This window comes from Corvus brachyrhynchos, unplaced genomic scaffold (genome assembly GCF_000691975.1).
Source record: "Corvus brachyrhynchos isolate BGI_N302 unplaced genomic scaffold, ASM69197v1 scaffold32, whole genome shotgun sequence".
Lineage (NCBI taxonomy): Eukaryota > Metazoa > Chordata > Aves > Passeriformes > Corvidae > Corvus > Corvus brachyrhynchos.
The window spans coordinates 10,188,902-10,206,931 of NW_008237919.1; positions in this window are offsets into that span (position 1 = coordinate 10,188,902).

Genomic DNA, 18,030 nt, shown 5'->3' on the forward strand with positions numbered 1-18,030 from the left:
TTGCAATCCTTACAGGTCAAGGTAGCAGCAGATAAAAATATTTTTGCACATCAAGCTGAAACATCACACAGCTAAAAAATTGTATGAAAACACAACTGTCTTAAAGATCGTAGGATCACAGGACAAATCAGCTGGCAGGCACCTCTGGAGATCTCGTCCTACTGCCTGTTCAAAGCAGGGTCAGCTGGACGATCATACCAGGTTGCTCAGGGCTTTGTATAGACTGGGTTTGAAAACCTCCAAGGATGGCAACTGTGCAACCTCTTTGGGCAACCCTGCCTTACTGTCCCTTATGGTGGAAAAGGTTTTCCATATGGCCAGTCTGAACCTCTTCTTTCAACTTACACCCCTTCTCTCTTGTCCTTTCACTGTGCACTGGAGGGAAAACCCTGCCTCTGTCTTCTTCACAATCTGTGCATAGGTACTGGAGAGCTGCTGTAAGGTGCTCATGAAGCCATCTCTTTCTCAGGATGAAGCAGCCCGGGTCTCTCAGACTCCTCTTATGGGGCAAGGCTTCACCATTGTGGTGACCTTTGCTAAGTGCAGTTCATCGGTACATCCTTCTCGTACGGGGGAGCTCAGATCTGCGTGCAGTATTCTAGATGCAGCCCCAAAACCATTTGATTTTAGTTGGATCATATCTTTGATCCATCTCAGTGCAAAAACACTTGTGCCAGCTGATGACTCGGAGGGAGCCCAGGCTGGCAAGGACAGCGAGGAGGGCAGAGGCTGGCCCGGGTGCTTAGGTAGCTCGGCGCGGTGTTGGGATAGGTGTCAGCTTGGGGCTCCCCATGAGGACAGTCTCTTCTTGCATTGACGAGGCCCTACTGGCACCAATGAGCTTCCGATTCCCTCTTCTACCCCAATTTTTTTGTGCAACCCCTTCCGCGTAAGGATTGTATTTCCAGAAGAAAACCTCAGGTGGCAGTAGCACCATAGCTTTTGGAACCGGTCCTGGTCTTGAGCAGTTCTTCCTTGTACTATCAGTCATTAGGGCTCCTTAACACTTTTGCTTAATCTCACTAGCCAATCGTCAGCTGATGGCAGAGTGAAAGTGTTTTTTCCTGACGGATTTAGTGATATGCAGATCTCATTTGGAAGTCTTGCATCCATGTTTTATATATTCATACAAACGATGCATATTTTTATATAATCATGTAAGCTGAATTTGTGTTACTTAGGGTTGATAAAGTGTTTGATTTGATTTAAATCTCTCAGAGTACTCTCTGAGAGATTTCCTGTCTCCTTTAAGTTACATTGTCATTTCTATTTTCTTGTATGTGACCACATGTGACCAAAAGGGAGGGAAGAAGGTAATCAAAGATCACTAAAAGGGCAGTAGGGAATATAGATGGGAGGAATTTGGGAGTAGAACAAGCAACACAAAGTTGAGAGGAAACATGGTGATGAAGGAAAAAGCTTGAGTCTGCTTTTGGGGCTCTTGAACACCTGCTTACTTGCTTGAACCCTTACACTGATTCAAGACACAGTGTCATAGAGATCAGGTTTGTGATTTCCTGCTAATCTCACTTGCAATGACTCTGTCTCTCCATCTAATTGGGTTTTTTAGGCATTGGACACTACAAAATTCTCCCTATACTCTTAGTTTCACTGCCAGTCAGCCATGATCTTTGAAGTCTTTCACACTGTTTCGTCTTTCAGGCTTCTGCTCTCAAAATATACCTGTAAAAGACAGTAAACACCAAAACTTTCTGTTGCCTCCTCCCAAAACAGAAAAGTGAAGCAAGAGCATTCCTCTCAAGCACAGCAGTTCTGAAGTCACCTTACTGCAACTGAACAGAAAAAGAAGAGTGTTAAAGAATCAGCCAAAAAATTGCCACTAAAAGGATAGTGGTGTTGGGCCATTTCTCCATTCTAGCCCCCAAAAAACCATGCTTCCTGATGCCTCTGGGAGCCTGCAACCTTCTTTTACCTGGATGCAGCACGAGAACAAGATCTTCATGGTCTTATGGGAGTGGATAATGGACACCAAATGGTATTATCTCCTTTTGCACTGGAAAATAAAGAAAATAGTAATTTTACTCAGTTTTAATGGGCTGTAATGTATTTTTGATACATCCACTACATTTGATAGTTATTACAGCAGGGTCTTCGATACTACAGTGACCTTCCGTTTATGTCACCTTGGCCTGGTTCTGACCCAGGTTAAGTCAGTATTTGGAGAAGTGCATGGATGTAAAGGGACCTCTGCCAAGTGGGGATAATGCCAATACCCACCGTGGTTTGCAGAATGCCTTCAGGTAGCAGATAAATTAGGATGCTGTGTAGTGCTAGGATGCTGGTGGCATCTTGAAGCTGGTACTTTATTTCAGAGTGGTGGGTGAGCTCAGAAGTCTGGTCTCCCAGGTCAGCATCCTACAAACCATGCATCTGATCACGCAGCAGGTGGGTAGGTGAGCAAGGCCAGATGTTGAAGATGGTGCCCTGAAATGCAAAGGGTGCCTATGGAGCAAGCCAGCCGGAACACCACGTTGTGTATTTTAGGTCACTCGGCAGAAATACAGGCACATTCACACATTCTGTCTAGAGTGATGTCATACCTGAGCAGATTGTCCTTGAGTCCCTGTTCCTCAGATCAGCCAGGCTCTGACCCATGAGAGGTCCCACAGGCATCAGCAGGGCTACTCAACCTGTGGCACAGCTGAGGACAGCCGCAAAACTGGGTGGGTCTCCTGGACCAGTGCTGCTGAATCTTGGTGCAGGTCTAACTCCAGTACCAGCTGCTGAGCCTGTCCTCCTCCAGCACTTCAGCACTCACTCCTCCAGACCCTTGTTCTGTGGACCCCCAGTGGTGGTGTATAACAGATAGCACCTTTAGGAAAGATGATAGGCAATTTTGCATCACAGGAGAAGTATGTAAGGCTCCAGTTGCTTCAATATTGGAAAGATTTGGGATGAAGAGTAAAAGAAACGCATAGTAGCATTTCCTCCCATAGTAACAGTTTGCTAAAAACTTCACTTATTTTTAAAATTAATTATTCACTGGAGATCATTTAAGGTCATTTTATAAATGCACAGCCTAATTAAAATACAATTACCTGTCTATTAAATACCTGATTTGCCCATTTTTCTTTATGTTTATTATTATGAAGCACAGTATTTTAAATCCTGAATTGACCTCAGTGTGGAGTTTATATTAATGTATAATTGTTGGATTTTACTGGTATTTGTGAAGAAAATTGTGAGATTTCCCTGGACAACCTAATGAATATTTTGCATAAACTGACTGTCTGCCATTTTAAGGTTGCATAACTTCTTCCAGTTTTGGAAGAAATAATTGCAAAGCTTCCAGAACTGCATGCATTCATTACTTGTCAATTTGTACTTTTTTAATTTGGGTCTCTTTCAATGTGGCCTGTCCTCCCATACAGTAATTCTTGTTCTTGCATATTTTGAGGGAAGTTGCTATGAAGCATCAATGAAGTCACTATAAAATAAGGACATCTACATGGGCTTGAGGATGAGAAAGCTGAACTAATTAGAAAATAGAAAGGGGAAATATTTTGGATTAATCTGGAGTGTACAAAGTGACTAAAATTGTGATCTGGCATGTGTTCGGGGTTTTCCAGTTGCAATGGGAGGACACTACAGAGTCATAAATGGATGGAAAAATAGGAGCCCCAGGCAAAGGTTGTTTCCCTGCAATGTGTGATAGTGTAGATGGATGAAGAAGTCCAGTGTCACCTGCATCCTCTGCAGTGGGAAGTTTTAGATCTGTTTCAGCAATGTGGAAATAGTGTTGGTGCTCAAAATGGAGAAAACTGTGCTGTAGACAGGCTTTGGGTGCTTTTATGAGGTGATACTGAAACATGCCTGGATCAGGTCCCCATGTTGCAGCAGTCAAAATCCACCCGCTCTGCTGCTGGCCTCCGTTGGGTGGGTGCAACAGTGAGAACTTCAAATAGGAAACATCAGAGCAAATTCTTGCTGTCTGCTGCAGGGATCATGGGCCTTGAGACAGCAAAGGAGCTGCCAGGAGTCTGTGTATGATCAGCATATGTATAAAACCACAGCTATGGTGCAAATGCACCTTCAGATTAGTATCCTCCCCGGAACCATGTAGACAAGTCCAGGTACGTAATTACTTTCTCCAACTTCAGAAAGACTTCTCAAATGCTTGATATTGTGAACATGTTTAAAGTGTGAGCCAGTGTCACAAAGCTGTGACAGCTTGACATCTCATGCATGAGTGATTTGTGGCAGAGGTGTCAGAATGGCCAAGTGCTTTAAAAGGCTCTGTTTTTCCATTGCTTCTTCCCTGGTAAAAGGGGGAGCATCATTCTCCAGAAAGACCTTACCCCTACAACAAAATCTTCCCTCCAACAAAACCTCTCCATGAACATGGCAGTTGGGATACATCTGTCCTGACAGCCCCAGGAAAGGAGCTGGAGTAATTTTCTTTCTTGCGGCATCTTACAGGAAACAAGAGAAACATGCATATATATTATTAAGAGACTGGAAGGCAAACACAGTCTTTGCCACGTTCCAGGGACCTGATGCATATTTAGCTTTGACTATCTGAGAGGGATTTCTATGGATTTGCTCCTTGCCCAGAATAGTGATTGTGCTGGGAGGGACAGAAAGGGATCATTTTTAATAACACTAATATAAATATTCCCTGGCTGAGGCTGGCTCATCACACAAGAGGGCAGTCCATGCTTCTCTTCCCTCTACCTTGTCCCCTCCCTCCTCGGATCTCTTCCAGCACAGCAGATTCCAATAATAAACCCATCACTGTGAAAGCCAGGTGTCGTCCAAATTCATTTGCTTCAGCATTTGATCTATCCTCTGCTTCAAGATACAGGTTTCAGAGTATTTTATGAGATGCACTTCACAGCTTTGTACCATACAAGACATTCTGCAGGATTTTATGAGCTGCATTTTATAAAGTTTTGTCAAATGTTATGTAGAATATTTTAGCAATAAGCCCTTTTGTAGGGGATCAATTCCAGTACAAGCTTGCATACATATGAAAGTGCACAGAGAAAATGTGAACATCCTCAAAACACTGTTAACACATAACTTTCCAGAAGATCTTTGCTGGGCTATTTATTTTGTAATGGAGCTTGTACAGTTCCCAGGGAAACCAAAAGGGGATATAAGGCACAGCAACTGCTTTGCTGTTTAGCTTTACAAGGCAGAGATACCTCAGTTCATTCAGTGTCCTCTGCACTGCAGAGGAGGGATGATGGGCTGAATAGCATCGCCTTATTCTTTACTGTGCTCCCCTTGGCTTCCTTGAACAAGCAACATCTTTGCTTCCAGGTCTCACATACAACTGGCACAGCCTCCATTTGGTGCACTGACTGTTCAGGTGCATTTGCAGCTCTGACTCTTCTCACTGCGATTGTTTGTCTCCTCCAGTGCTAGGCAGAGCACATCCTGTGCTGCCAGCCCCTGCACACCTGCAGTCCACAGCCACCCCTCACCTTTCAGACACACCCAAAGTACCACAAGAGCTCATTGCATCAGACATCTGGGCATCAACCAGTTAGTGTCACCTAGAGCTGGGAAGAAATTAAGAAGTGGCACCTGAAAATTGTGGGAATCTCTTTTTTGTCATGGAAATGGAACACAAAACCCAGTCATTATTTGTTAATTTTCTCAGCTTGTATATGAACTCATGCACAGGTAAGATCCATCTCAGCTTCTCTGTGGCCTAGGGATGGAAGGGGATGATATCTGAAGACCTCCTTGCAGTCACATGGAAACAGGGCCGGATGCTTAGGAACAGCACCACTTCTCCAGTCTTTTCCAAAGTCTGGGTTTCAGATCTTTGGAGCCACATTCCCCTGGTTTAGCCAGCTGAGAAATCCTTGCCTGAGAATTGCTGTGATGCAGGAATCCCAGCACACCTGCAGATGGACTTCTTGGCCATGCACCTGCCACAAGAGGTCACTTTCTGTTGAGTTCTCTGGAAGAGACAGACCAGCCCCATTTAGCAAAGTTACTATGAAATATTCAACTTTGTGTTTAATTTTTTAAGTCTTTTCCCATTTGTTTAATGGAAGCTGAAACACTGCCATCACTGTCAAGCCCAGGAGCGGTATTGCTTTGCCAGGTCTTTTTGGGTTTACCGAAAATGGCAATATTCATACTTGCATTACAGCAGCAGAAAGTAAAATTGAACATGGCATTTACATTTGCAGCATGAAAATTCAGATCGCTGAATGCAACATGAGAGTTATTTAAGGTCCTGATATCTATATATGCACAATGCTAGTCTTTTGTCATGCCAGTTGTTTTGAAGGATGTGTACTCTTTAGAGTTTCTGCAAAGGAAAGGAAAAAAATGGTGACAAATAAAATCAATATACTCTGAAAGAAAACCAAACAAAACAAATGTTGAATAAGAAGATCTATACAGTACAATTTTCCTCCATTAATCAAGGAAAAGAAAAAACCAAACCCAAAAAATTCAGGGCTGGTTTTTGATAATTTATTCCTAAATTGCTTTGTCTGTTATTTTAAAAATCTCTGCATTAGTAACTTCCTTCTCAGACATCAATTGCTATTCATTACTTGGTCATGTCAGCAAAAACAAGAAAAACCTCAGGTAATAAATTCTTCTGTTGGAAGATGATAATGAATTAGACTGTCTTTAATAATACTGTAGCAGAAGGTCATGAACTATATAAGAAACACCTTATGATAAAAATTGCACTGCATTAAATGTATAGTTTAGGTGGTCATCTTGCTTCAAGCTGAGATCTGCTATGCTTACAGAGAATTGAGCCATTGTGAGTTTTGTTCATCTTCACAAGCACTGTAAATTTTGGGAGAAATTGTTTCTAAGCTGGCAGAAATCTGAGAAAAGCATTTTGAAGAAAATGGTCTCTTATTTATTAATACAACAAAGTGAGTCAGATGGCTTAAATAAAAGAATAACCCAGGCAGCTGCTGAGCTCTTACAACTGCTGCTTTAAATCAAAGGGGAAGGAAATACCCTATATATAAACTCAGTGACAAGCAGGAATCAGTAAAGTCAAGAATGAGAACAGGGTAAAAGAGGGACACGCAGCTATTGCAAAGGCAAGCAAGCAGGAACATGCCAGTAAAGCTTCTGCTGTTGACACTGTTCTCTATTTTATATGAATATTTAATCCCAATTAGGCTTTTTGATTCTGTGCCAGTAGTCACTAATGTAAAATGCAAGCACAGTATACTTCAGGAGCATACCCTGGTAGATCTGTTCATTAGCTAAAGGGTTTAGAAGGAACATGAGGGATGGTCATCCAAAAAGTCAAACCCCTCAAAATTAGCAAGGTAATGAGTTCTGTTCTGGACCTGGGTAATATTCCAGAGCTATGGGAAGTAAAAAATTTAACTATCATTCAGCGGTTCAAAGATGAAAAATACATCTTAATCTTTCAAAAATGTTTCATAAAATAATTGCTTTAGACAGCTTTGAAGAGCCCTGTTGGAACACTACTACAGTTTCTGGCTTTCCTGATTCTAGTTCCAGCTCAGGAGAAACTCAGCTGCAGATGCAAGGCTTTGTGAGCCCCAGACTCCTCTCCCACTCCAGGGACCAGACTGATGAGAGTTGGAGCTAGGCTCTGACACTCCAGATTTTGGGCACTGAAACTGACCTCAGAGCCCTGCCCTTGTTTCAAGGCAGATGCTGCTGCCAGGAATTGTATCAGGGCCATGCGTGAGCCTGAGAGCTCAAGGAGGGGGCCAGCAAGGAGCATCCAGCAGGGTGCTTCGAGGGTTGTGTGTGATCTGAAATGCTGCCCGTCTTGGGAGATGGGCACATACCCGTGCTTGGAGCCTGCAGCTCAGGAGAGAGGCTTGAGGAGCTTATCGGGCATGAAAGAGCCACTGTAAATGTCCACTGAGACCCTGGGACCTCACTGCCCTGGACCAGTGCTCAACATCAGGCTGTCATCTTGCTCCTTTTCTTTTACTTTCCACCTATGAGTCTTTGATTTTACTAAGGTATTAGGGATCCAGGAGGCTGCTGAAGCAGACCCCACGGGGAAGTTTGGAGGAAAACCACCCCAGCTCTGAATCCTCACTGAGCTTTGGGCAGAGAAATGGAAAGCTTTGAAGTAAATAACCTAGGTACCCAGGGTGGTTCAATAATTCCAGAATGAGGGAATTACAGAGGGGGTTTGAGTTGTAATTTTGGTTTTATGTGCCTAATCTTTGCTTAAATTCAGGTGCCTTCGAAGACTTTAAATCTGACTCTAAATTGAAATGCACTGCTACAAGCTCTTTCCTCGCTGCCAGCTGAAAAGCAAGGGCTCTGGGAAGTTGTCTGGGGAAAGGTAAATCTTTTCTATCACACTGAGCTACTGTGGATGCCAAATAGAATGAGGCAGCTTTAAAGGATTTTCCCAAGTCAGCTCAGAAAAAGTGATTATATAGGATTTATGAAGCAGCTTCTCATAAATTTAATAATGACTCATCATTTCCTCCACTTGCTAGATTGCTTAGCACTGACTTGGATGCTCTGATAGAGCAGCATTAGTAAGAAACCACATGATTTATCTCAAGGTGGTATTTCATTCTCTGAAGACAATTCACATCTCTGATATCAGAAAGAAGGAAAATAATGCTTGCGTAATAGAAGGTATATATATGGTATGTTCAAGAGATATTTTTAACTGCTGTTCTCAGAGCTGTTTCAAACAAATCTGGATTTGTCCCCTTAACCCTGTGACAAGTCAAGAAGAGAGCCAAAATGCCCTGAGTGTAGGTAACTGGTCAGAGAGTCTCTAAGGTAAAATAATTTAGGTAATGCTTCTAAACTCTCCTGTCTGCTTGCCTCATCATGTTTCGCATGAATGCCCTTCACCCATGTCATTGGGGAAACTGCCCAGTTTAGGTTAAAATGCTGTTACAAGCTGCTAAACTAAACTGACCAGTACTGTGCAGGAGCAGATGAGTGCTGGGACAGCTGGGTGTCTGTCTTCACCCATGTGGAGGCTGACAGAGCAGGAGGAACATATGGGCTGTGATAACATCTGGTCTGTCTGACCACAGCCTGGTCTCAGCTTCAACATTTACTTCCATGGCAAGTGCCCAAAAGAGTGGTTCATCAAGAAGTAAAACAGCCAGATAAGCAAGAAAGCCACATATCAAGGCATTGATGGGAATAATCAAAAAATGGACTCATGATTGCTAGGAAAGAAGAAAAAACTTGTTGTGTTCCTGACCAGTACTATCTTGGGAGGTAAATGTTCTGAATCTCATTAGGCTGGTCTTACAGCCATTAAAAAATCCTTTTCCATAAGACCTTCTTTCAAACTTAGGAGCAGTGGAGTATGTTGGCACAGTTCAAAATACATACATAAAGTTTGAGTTCTACTGTGAAACGCATTGTGGAAGAATGACCTGGCACATTTGTGTACATGTTGTCTTTCATTAATTCAATATCAGGTTCAATACATAAAATCACTGACTGTCTTCATTAGTAATAAAAACACATTCTGAATATAAGTGTCTGTTGGTATTGCATTAAAAAATTCAGGGGGTCTCCTGCAAGCACTCTCAGCTGTGAACAAAACGAGTCAGAATGCAGCAAAATACATTCTTTGTTAGAACCAAAAATACAAGTATGTTATCATGCAAGTATGCTTCATGGGAACAGCTCTCTTAAATTAAGAGTAAATAAGTGAGAAGAGTTTTAAATTTCAAAATCTATAACATTAATATAAACAAACTTGTATTATTTTCTGAATAGCTGTTACATGAGTATCATACACAAAGGAGTAGAAAGAGTAACCTTAATGTGTTAGAAAACCTTTGCCACATGTCATGTGAAGAAATAATTTTCTCTGCTTTACATCTTTAACTTTTCAGGGGTCATCTTATTATTAAACAAATACTTTCTGATGCAATTAGCTCACTGTATAGAATATATTCATTACTACTGTTTGGGGCATTATGAACGATGTGTGAGTAGTGTTAATACAAAAGAGAAATCAGAGGATTCAGTCAGTGTTTTGTCTCTCTCCCTGGAAAGCTGTAGGTGAAAGGAAACATGTTCATAATTACTAATCAAAATTCTAGCCAGGATCTGGTTTCTAAATGAGTTTAGTGGAGACAGTACTGCTTATTAAGAGTGTTGGACTTTTTCCTTGAAAAACAGCTATGGAAATTCTGCCTTCCTTTTATTTTACATTAATTTTCTACTTTTTCCTTCTGCATTCTCAGAAAGGCCCTCTTTTTCTTTTCCATGTTCACATCTTCCCCCATTCCTCCATAATTCAGCATCTTCTAAAATTTTTCAGCCTGTAGTTCAAGGTAGCCATCACATTTTCCTGTGTTTCCCCTCCACCCTCTTGCTCTGTGTGCTCTGTCAGCACTACTCCAGAGTGTTGCATGCCTGGAGATGTGGGGGAAGACTCCTACAAACCATGGCTACCACTGCGAACTCTTCCATCACTTCTAAGAGAAATCTTGGCTAAATTGCAAATGTTAGAACTCCACATTAGACTTGCCCTTCTACTTTATCTATTTGCCATGCGTTGTGTCAAATTTTATGCTTCAGGAGAAATGAAAAGTTCATTGCAAAAACTACACCAAACAAAAAAACTATGGAACTACAAAACCCAGAACACACAACTCACTACCTGCTAAAATTGTTGTATATCAACAAAAGGGGAGCAAACCTGTCAGGGAAGAAAACAGGTTTTGGTTTCAGGGTCACAAAACAATTGCTGTATGCAATCAAGATGGAATAAGTTTTGAAAAATCATCCTGTAATTTTATTTCTGAGAAATAACAAAGTCCTGGCCTGCAATGATCACTAAAGGTCTAATACATTTCCAAAGGAAAAGTATATTAGCTGCAGCACTGTATCAATCCCAAAACACAGTGCATTTCTACTAGCATCTGGCATTTTGGTCTGGAAAACTTAATTTTCACTCTGTGTGAGGACCCCAAAGGGAGCTTTATTCTTTATTTTACTCTCTCTGCTATGTTAAAAAAGGCACATGGTTTGGGCAATTTGACTGTCATTGTGCATTCATTTTCCATGAATATCTTCTGATCCCTACTTGACGTGTGACCCAGCACAGTGTTATGTGAGCATTTTAACTTTTTATTAAGTTCAGAGCTGCCATATCCCTCTTGTCATAACTACTTCCATTCTCCAGGTGGTTTATTTAGGATGGAAGCCATCCCAGAGTGAAGTGCATAGTGACATTAAATTCCAGTTGATTTTAAATCCTCCTGACCTCTATACCCATTGAGAAAGCATCAATCAACAAGATGCCACCACTCTTCCCAGTTTTTCTACTAACCACAAGTACTTTGTATCAGAGTGCCTTACACAAAAACAAAAGGCAGGGTTTACAGTCTGGTATTATCTATCCAGACTTGGAAGTAGTTGGGATGAATGAGAGGATTGTGAAGTTCTTTCCTGTAACACTCAACTCTATTAGTATCTCACATCTGCTCCTTCTTCATCCTTTCTCCTCTGTAAATCCTTCTTGGAACCTTGCTTTTTCCAGCAGAACACCAATTGGGAATGGCTGTTCGAGGAAAAAAAGACAAATTAAACTTAAGTCAGAAATTAATCTTTGTATTCATTGATTTTGTTACAAAAGAAGATGAACAGTTGTGTTTAACCTGGTTTTAGCTGTAATCCAAGCACTTCCATCTGCTCATTATGCTTATAAGACCACATGAAGAAAATTGCGTTAAAGTTGTTACCAGAAATGTATAGAAAAATTGGGGGAACAGTAACAAAGAAGGGTTAGTGCACAGACATGATTTATTTATGAAGAAAAATTAATAGCTAAACTCAGGAGCCCAGCTGAAGGCAAATAATTGGAAGAGCTCTCAAAGGACCCTCTGGAAACAGGCTCAAATCTGAGACTGTGAGAGTGCTTACTCATTTTTATTTAGTTATTTTTCAAGAAAAGCTCCAGATAAAAATTAAACAGGGGGAAAGTGGCTACAAATGTTTTCCAGACCTGAGTATCACAAAAGGCTTTATAGAGCTAATGTGAGCAGTGGCCTTTGGTGGCAAACATCTGGAAAGTAGAACTGTACGCAGGTAAAAGACTTCTCTTGGGAAGGTTTAGTAGCTACCTCTGAACCAGAAAAGAAAACAGGATCTGTGCTTTGGTCCTGATTCTGAACTCTGAGAAGGAGAAGAAAAGCTCTCAGGGCCTGGGCATCATCTGAGATGGTGTTTGTTGACACAGGGCAAAGTGTGCCAAGGTGCCTCAGCTGCAGACAGTGTGGACGATGGCACACCTCCACTTCAGGCCCTGTTCTGGCCCGGGTTAGTTTGCAAAGGCAGATGGAAATTGGGCCCAGAACCACACCCCGACAGTGACACAGTGTGATACTATTGGCAGTAGGGTGACCTTCTGCTTAAGAAAATTAAAAAACCCATTTCATTAAGCACAGAATATACTAGTCTTCAATCAAATCCTCAGGGAAACTTACACCCCACCTTCTTACACGCTTCCTTCCCCATTTATCAGACTCCTGTTGTCAGACAAATATTCTCAAAAAGCAAAGATGAACAACTACACAACAATACTTAAAACACATTTACTAATATCCTTTTGTTTGACAGTCTCAAAAAACAGAGAATTTTCCTTTTATGAAACTTCTTTCTATTTAATTTTGAGTTTATTAACTAGATCTTTGCTGTGTGGTTCACCAGGAATGTAGAGATTTCACCACTACAGAACAACATAGCTCTGTAAGTTATAAACATAAATAACCAGTCTTGGATTCTCTTGCAAAAATGCAGACTTATGCAGTTCATTTCTCCTCCAAACCATTAATTATGAAAGGATGGTGAGGAAGGGGCTGAGGGAGGGCAGCCAGGCATGAGTGAACCAAAATATTATCACATGGTCATTAAAGTTACCCATACCTTCATTTACAAATAGCATGGGAGAATTCCAGGAATTTCTTAAGAAGGCTGTCTTTCATTTTCTGGGGGTTTGGGCTTTTTTTTGGTGTTGGTTTTGGTTTGGTTGCTGTTGTTTTTGTTTTCTGTAGCCTTTCATTGATGGAACACATTGGGAAACATAGGAGGCTTTTTTCTATAAGCCACCAGTATAGAGACTGTTTTAGAAAATATTTCCAAGTGTTACCCACTACGAAACACTGTTAAGGGAGGTTTTATCTGTTCCTGGAGAATCAGATAACAGTACTGGATTTTTCTCCTGAGATATAAAAAACCTGCAAGCCTGACATGAAGCCTGGTGAATGAATGTAATATATTCAAGCAGAAATCTTTGTACACATACATCTAATTACAAAAAAAGTAATTTTTTTTTTTTTGTCTGTAACAGCAGCCATTTTATCCAGGTTTTTTTTTTTTTTGCTTTGGATTTGCTTTTTTCTCCCTCAGACACAGAAAACAGTACCTTGTAAACCATTTTTTAAAATGCTCTGCAACAGTATGGTTAAGTTAAAGTGACCCTGATCCCACATCTAGATGAGGTCACCATTCTGTAAGGGGAAATACATGCCAGATGCTGCAAACATTCTGTGGGCTTGGGAAGAAAGGAGATTGAAAATGTTGCCTTGTTTTTCTTCTGAAGCTTTTAATAAGGAGCAGTCCTGTGTCAGAACTTTGAATTAAATGCAGAGAATCTGCCTTGATTCCTAAAGCCCTGACAACGCCAAGCATGTTTTCTAAGCAGAGTTCAACATTATTGCTAATGTGCTGGTTTACATTGGCAGAGTTCCAAGTTAAATCACTACATCTGTCCTAACCAGGGGGCTCTATCTTATACCTCTCAGGTTTTCAGAAAGCCCCTCTTCTACACTATGATTAAGTACACTGCAGTATGATGCTCTTATAACAACTCCCACTTTTAAAAAGATTTTAATGTTTACATGTCTCAAGTTGTACCAGTTTGATACGTAACGAAGCCTGTGAGACATATATATCTCGTTCATGGCATGTTTGACATTTTCTGAAATTTACTGTCTAGGGAAAAAGCAATGTCAGTGGAATTAACACTTTTTGCCTCATCTTTAGAAAAGTCACCCAAGCTGTGAAGAGATTTCACATGAGAAACTTTGGTAAGCAAAAGTGCTAATTAATCTGCAGTCATTTTACAACCTCTTTTCACTAGCCACCACCCTCTGAAAGCTTCCGTATGTTGACACCTGTTTATGGGATCCCTAGATCTCAAGAATCCCCACGCTGCAATATTAAGTCATGCTGCTGGTGACAACTTCTGGACCTTGTATTCCAGGAGGCTCATGGCTAGCAGTAAGGATAGCTCACTGCTGTTTGGGTCCAGCATTTCAATATAACATCTCAAAAGGCAGTTAGGCTGCGTTGCTGTTGTCCATAATTCCACTTCCTGAAAAGTATTTCTGAGGACATGATTTCTCTATTATACCCTGAAAGATCACAGGATAAAAACTAAACATTTCCAACTCAAGAAGAATGAAATTTAACCCTTTCTCTGCTACTCCTGCCTCCTGTTGTGCTAGATACATCACCTCATTTCATCCTCTGAGGACTTCCAGTTGATGCTCCTGGATGGCAAACTCAGACTTCCTGTTGGATTCGGCAGACAGGAATGTCTTAAATCCCAGCACATATCAGGAAGCAGTGAATACCCAAGCAAATCTGAGACTAGGGAATCCCCCCCTACTCCCATCCCAGATTTGAAGATGAACTGCTAGTCGTCTCATGAAAGAGGGTGTCCAGTGTGGGGAAACACCAAAAAATGTAGCAAGTCTTACTTAAATCTGGAGGCTGGCATAAACATAACCCTTCAGTGTATAAATGGTACCTGTCAGAATGTTCTGAAAACTGTTTTCAGAGTTACATTTCACATACCTATTTAAAAGAAGGAGATTTATATGGGCATACTTCTTATTAAATGAAAACTTGCTACAGTGGGACAAGACACAAAGTAGTAAGAGACAGCAAATTATCTCTCCTTGTTCATCATAGCATTGCTTTTTAGGGATTTGCATTTTTTTTTCACTGAATGCAACAATATTGGGTTCAAATTTATGAACAGATTTTTTTCTCCACAGACAGAAGAGTAACACTAACTTCTTTAGTGTCATGACAGATTATACTTTAAGAAACATAATTATCATGACAGTGATATCATGGTGCATTGGAAAGTAAAATCATAGTGCTGTCAAAGCCTGTTTCTGTTTACTGTACATTCTTGGATTTTAGGGTGGAATTTGAACTGAGACATGATGGAGAATAAGCTAGTCCCCAACGGCTATATAAGATTTCCAAGTATTTTTCAAAGGATGATTTAAAATCTTTGTGACAGGAAAGGAAATGAAATCTTAAAATCAGAGAATAAAGGGTAACAAACACTCTGAAAAGGAGAGATGATCAAATAAAATGCAACTGAAAAAAAAAGAAAATTTGGAAATGGAGTGATTACAACGAAATGTACTGAGATGAAATGAGGTGCAGTGAAAAGGACTGAAAGTTGCCAAAATTATTCACATTGAATCCCGAAATCAGGGAAGAAAGGTAAACAAAGAGACAGGAGAAGAAATTGAAGAAATGAAATGCTAAAAAAAAAAAGAGAAAATTCTGAAACAAAGTGAAAGCAATAAAAGTGGATGGGATGACATGAAGTGCAGTGAAATGGACTGAAGCTTGCTCAATTGATCCTCATTGAAATTGCAAAATTTCTTTTCCTTTCCTGAAAAGAGCAAAGCATTTAGTCTCAAAATCATCTAATGCTCACCTATCTCTAGAAGACTAATCTGACTTTACCTGAGCAGCAAATAGTCACATTTTTGAAAATCAAGCCTTACCTAATAAAGCCTGGCCTTACCTTATAAAGCCATTTATAATCAGGATCCATCCTACTGGACGTTAAGGAGAAAAGGAAATGTAAGGCATCATACAGAAATTCAGCATGTATAGTATGGATTGCAGAAAGACAAGGAAATTCCAATCAGGCTTGCTGAATACAGTATTAAATTGCATTTTCAGAATAGACTGGGGCAGTCAGATACCCAGTTTCACTTCGACAAATACACAGTTAAATGTGAAAGGATGTTTCATAAGAAAAAAGTATCTTAAAGCAGTGATTCAAATGTATGACTGCCTAACACTTCAGTAAGCGAATGCTTTAAATTTTTTAAATTAACATCAATGTTTCCATCCCCTCTCATGTTTCCATCCTCTTTTATAGGCCATGTGTTTTCAGCCTGCCATGTAAAGCAGTTACTTCGTTATCTGTGAATTAAGCTGGAGAAACAATACCAGTATTCATCACACAAGAACTGAAAACAACTATTTCAATATTGTTATGCGTGCATGAGACTTGCAGCTGGGTTTTAAAATAATAACGGCTGTATTTACACGTCTCCGTCTTTTTATAGGTGTTACTTTGACACAGCAATGTAGGTATTCCCAGAGATGAAGAAATGGCAGAGAACCTCACCAGGACAGAGGGAGACTCCATGCTTCTGTGTCAGAGAGATGAAGGCCCTTCAGTTATGTAAGGAGGAAGGTGGCAGAGAGGGGAACATTCTTTGCAGGGTAGTCCTGTGGGTCGAAGGCCTTCTGGATTATGCATGGGAAGGAGTCATGAAACAATGTGGAAAAGAATTGTGTCTCGTTTAGGTTAGACCAAAAGTAGTTGTTGTATGTTGATCTATTTTATTATACATCACTTGTTCTAAACACACGTACAAACAGCCAATGTTACTGTTCTGAAGGGTATGTCTGTGCTGCTGACAGCTTCTTCCCAGAAGCTGGGCAACTTATTTGCTGCATTTTATTTAGTGTAGTATTGGGGGCATTTCTACGTTGCACCTCGGTCTTTTGGGGTGCAAAACCACCCAGTTACTTAATCTCAATCAGAAGAATCCACCAGCTTTGCACCAGCACCTGCTGCTTTTGCGTCTCCTTTAATCTGCTTGCCGGTACTCTGAAGTGGCAGCAAGACATCCACAGTGGCCTCCAGTGTACTGTGTGACAGTACAAAGCAAAACAAAGAAGAAATTGGAAGAAAATAGTTTAAAAAATAAAGAGAGGGCAAATCAAAACACAACAATCAGCAAAATGATTTTTTTTATATAAATCTTACAATTCATTGATGAAAGCATATGCTAGCTAGTGGCGCGAACATGCAAAAATACAACTGTGACGTTTTGCTGAAAAAACAGAGCTACATAACAACATAGCAAATATTAACCTGCTAACTACTAACCAGTGAAAATCAGTTTAAAACAGGTTGTAGAAATACTTGCTTTCATGACTGAATAGCAGGATTTCTGGGGGACTTCAGTGAGAGATCAATACTGAAAATGAGAAGCTTGGTATTTCATCAATGAATTGTGATAACGTTCCGAAAAGGCAAGGATCCGGTGTTGAACAAAAGTAAAGACTAAGCAGCTGTGATAGATGGGTGATATTTTGCTGAAGCCAAAAGGTTACTAAGTTAAATAATGAAAGTTATTGGTTCTTTGTGTTTTTGGTTTCGATCTGTTCTGGTGGGTTTCTTGGGAGCTGCTGTGAACCGGGAGAGGGGCGGGGTTGAAGATTTGACTGAGAGGGAGGTGGGATGACGGGGGGGTGACAGAGTAGTAGGCGGTCGGGAGAGGATGTAAGTTCCCGAGCTCCCAATGGGAAAGGGGACAGGGACCGCCGGCCGGGAAAGGGTATAAAATGTAGCCGCTTTGGGTGTGTGTGTGCTCGGCTCTGGGGGAGACACACACCCGACTCCGCTGACTCGTAACTAAAAAACAGTTTGCTTTTACTTCGACGACTTTGTGCTCATTAAATTGTATCAAAAAGTTAGCTCACTTCTAAAACAGCTATGGAACTTCCGGGGCTACAGTGCAGGGAAGGAAGGGTGGTTTTCAATGCGGGCCTTCCGCAGAACAGTTTGTCAGTTATACGTAACATTAATCTGGGGGCAGCTGGGTAAAACATAATCGGATATACTGGAAGTGTGATGTCATGATTTGATGTTTTTGTGATGGGGGTCGTGTAAAAACAGAAAGACAGAGAATTACGTCCCGAATTATTAAAAAAAAATTGACTCGTCAGTCCCGACTCTCCCGACCCTCT